The 4,137-nt window shown below is 44.8% G+C and overlaps 1 pseudogene; it reads left to right on the plus strand.

The window, feature by feature from the left end:
• Nucleotides 1-1,227: 1,227 nt before the first annotated feature.
• Nucleotides 1,228-1,345, plus strand: LOC126177406 (5S ribosomal RNA; annotated as a pseudogene).
• The last annotated feature ends 2,792 nt before the right edge of the window (nt 1,346-4,137 follow it).

The following is a 4,137-nucleotide window of genomic DNA, read 5'->3' on the forward strand; positions in this document are numbered from 1 at the left end:
TGATGTTCATCTTATATCCTCCTTTCAAGACACTGTCCATTCCGTTCAACTGCTCTTCCAAGTCCTTTGCTGTCTCTGACAGATTTACAATGTCATCGGCGAACCTCGAAGTTTTTACTTCTTCTTGCAACACTATATGAGTGATTTTCGAATTCCAGCTGGCCCTTCATTTCCCTCCGTGCTGTTTCGGTGGTCACGCAGTTCACTAGTGCGACATTCAGTGCCTGTATAAATAAGCATTTAGGCGACCTTGTTTACCAAGCACCAACAATTTGCCCACTTTCGAATTCACCTAGCTCCGACATAACCCACTCGCAACTATACTGAACGCTCTTCTAACCAGAACTGTCACTTGTAACGTACTGATGACACTACACAGGCGTCGTTGGTGGTAAACTACAACAGCGCAACCGTCAGGCTTGGCTATCATGTGCATTTATGTTGAAACATCCATTTCTCGATGTTTCCCCCAATTTTTGTCCAACACCTTTATCTTCTCCTTGTATGTCATCGTTTTGTTACACATATTGTTGCTACAGGCTGTGACCTTTTGTGAGACAACTTACTACATTCTAGAATGAGATTTTCACTCTGTAGCGGAGTGTGCGCTGATATGAAACTTCCTGGCAGATTAAAACTGTGTGCCCGACCGAGACTCGAACTCGGGACCTTTGCCTTTCCCGGGCAAGTGCTCTACCATCTGAGCTACCGAAGCACGACTCACGCCCGGTACTCACAGCTTTACTTCTGCCAGTACGTCGTCTCCTACCTTCCAAACTTCACAGAAGCTCTCCTGCGAACCTTGCAGAACTAGCACTCCTGAAAGAAAGGATACTGCGGAGACATGGCTTAGCCACAGACTGGGGGATGTTTCCAGAATGAGATTTTCACTCTGCAGCGGAGTGTGCGCTGATATGAAACTTCCTGGCAGATTAAGACTGTGTGCCCGACCGAGACTCGAACTCGGGACCTTTGCCTTTCGTGGGCAAGGTTCGCAAGGAGAGCTTCTGTAAAGTTTGGAAGGTAGGAGACGAGATACTGGCAGAAGTATAGCTGTGAGACCGGGCGTGAATCGTGCTTCGGTAGCTCAGATGGTAGAGCACTTGCCCGCGAAAGGCAAAGGTCCCGAGTTCGAGTCTCGGTCGGGCACACAGTTTTAATCTGCCAGGAAGTTTCAACTTACTACATTGTTTGTCAGAATTTAACCACAATCTACTTGTCCTGAACGGCAACGGCCTAGCCGCAGTGGATACACCGGTTCCCGCCTGATCACCGAAGTTAAGCGCTGTCGGGCGTGGGCGGTACTTGGATGGGAGACCATCCGGGCCGTCATGCGCTGTTGCCATGTTTCGGAGTGCACTCAGCCTCGTGATGCCAATTGAGGAACTACTCGACCGAATAGTAGCGGCTGCGGTCAAATAACGCCGTCATAACGACTGGGAGAGCGGTGTGCTGACCACACGCCCCTCCTATCCGCATCCTCATCTGAGGATGACACGGTGGTCGGATAGTCGCGATGGGCCGCTTGTGGCCTGAAGACGGACGGAGTGTATTCGTCCTGAAGTATCTGTCAACATCTTCGAATGGGTCTCTGCTTTTGAGAAGAGTAGTACGACTTTCGTAACTGCACATACTACCACTTCGAAAAATTTGCATAGTGTGACAACGCACGTGGAAGATCATTGACACATTTTGTGAACAAGAAAGTTCGCTAAATGGAGACCGTTGGCATACCATGCGTCATTGCTTCGTGTTCGGAACGCCCATCGCAGTGTGGAGATGGAAAAAAAATGGCTCTGAGAACTATGGGACTTAACGTCTATGGTCATCAGTCCCCTAGAACTTAGAACTACTTAAACCTAACTAACCTAAGGACATCACACAACACCCAGTCATCACGAGGCAGAGAAAATCCCTGATCCCGCCGGGAATCGAACCCGGGAACCCGGGCGCGGGAAGCGAGAACGCTACCGCACGACCACGAGCTGCGGACGTGCAGGTGGGGCGTTCTAGTATTTACCATGTTGTAGTTGGTATGGGAACTGTTGATGATTAAGCGAAAATTATTCAGATACTCAGTGCTGACGAAGTAGGAACGGTTTCCATTCGATCAGTTTATGTAATGTTGAAACTTGAAAAAGAAATTATCGTAAATAATTGAAAGAATCACGTCCATTGCATTTGTATTAGTTACTGAGGTATCTATGAATATTATGCAGACCATTGTGATTGTATCTAACTTCACAAAATGGAGGGTTTCACTTTCTAAATCTAATAGACTCTGTTTGCATCTTTAGAATGGACTGTTGAACATTCACTGCGTTCAATGTATCATTGTTCACGCAGTGAATGTCAGCGCAATAAAGGCTGAGTCGTTTTAACGACTACAGAGAGATGCTTTTGGACTGGAGAATTACATTAACAGAAACTGTGTTTCGAAATGGATGCCAAAGTTTTCCAGCACTTCTTGGCTACATTTAAAATCTTCCTCTGAAAGAACATTAGCGAGAGAAGCGAACAGAAGAGAGCATTGTTCTGTTTGGTTGTTGCGACACTTCACGATTGTCGGCGGGTGCAGGGGCTCTGCGTTGCACTGGTCTGCTGCCCATTACCGCCTTTTTTTTCACCGCGGTGTTTTCTATGGCGTGAGGGCGACTCGTAAAGAAGACTGGATTTCGCGGTGTGCTTGGCTTGTAATCGCCGCCATTCTCACAAAAGGCACACGGGACGGAAGGAAGGGATAATGAAAAAAACTTTTCCGACAAGGCTAAAATATCGCCGGGAACAACTGTAAGAAGTTTCCAGACCTGGAAATAAAGGGCAGAGCCATAGATAATGCTTGTTTCCTTCGCAGTTTCCGAAATACCTGTAACATACCTGAAATTCTGGTTTGAGGCAAAAGCATGTTACCGTATCAGCTAGCAACCTTTGTGAAGTAGGATATTCAAGACTTACAGATAGAGTACGACAAAAATTTCCAAAATAATACATATAAAAGCACTATGTACAGTAATGCAACTAGCAACCATAGCTCAGATAGTTAGGGGAATCGTTGAAAAACTAAAAATTACACCGCCGGCTTAGAAGACATACCAGCCATTGTGGTGAAACAATGCATACGGAGCATAACAGCTGCATTATCAAACTCGCTAAGTGAGTTACAGATGACACAGAAGACGTAGGAAACTGTAGGCCGAGTTCTCTGCTGTCATCACTCTCAAAAGAAATGCAGCTATTGTCCCGGTAGCACACTGGGCTTACGACTGTGCCTGACATATCAATTACTTTCCTAATAGCGCTACTGTGTTAGCGATGAGAAAAATTCTCTGGTCATAGTCACTAAAAAGCAAGAAGTTCCCTTGCAGGGAAATGAAATGAAACTGTCAGGGATGTTTACAATCAGTCAAAAAAAAAAAAAAAATGGTTCAAATGGCTCTGAGCACTATGGGACTCAACATCTTAGGTCATAAGTCCCCGAGAACTTAGAACTACTTAAAACTAACTAACCTAAGGACATCACACACACCCATGCCCAAGGCAGGATTCGAACCTGCGACCGTAGTAGTCCCGCGGTTCCGGACTGCAGCGCCAGAACCGCTAGACCACCGCGGCCGGCTACAATCAGTCAATCTGCAATTAAGTTACACTGAGAATATAGACAATAAAAAGCCATTAATTCCTGTTCGACGAGGGAAAATTACACCGTGAAATTAATGAAACTAATTGTAGAAGGTATCTGTATAGTGTTCGTTGCAAATACAAAATTTCTAGAAACGAATATTGATCGCTAATTGAAACAGAGTTAGAACACAAAGACAATCGCAGAAGCGACCATTTGTACCCTTACAGTCCTGCCATCAGTATGCCAGAGCCAGTACGTTTTAGTTTCATATTGTGTAGACCCGAAAATATTTTCTGGGAACCAATACACAAAATATCAACAGTTTCTATACAATAAAAAAGGCCTCTAAGAATAATTAAGATGAGATGATAATCGGAAACATCGTAGTAATCACTCGAAAAAAAGCAAATGAGTAAATTTATCAAACAGTACGCACATCAACTTACCTTATAATTACTACATAAACAGCTCTCTCCACGACAATGGAACAAGAATTAGACTGAAGTTACGTATAC

Source organism: Schistocerca cancellata, chromosome 3, assembly GCF_023864275.1.
Source record: "Schistocerca cancellata isolate TAMUIC-IGC-003103 chromosome 3, iqSchCanc2.1, whole genome shotgun sequence".
In the NCBI taxonomy this organism is placed as follows: Eukaryota; Metazoa; Arthropoda; class Insecta; order Orthoptera; family Acrididae; genus Schistocerca; species Schistocerca cancellata.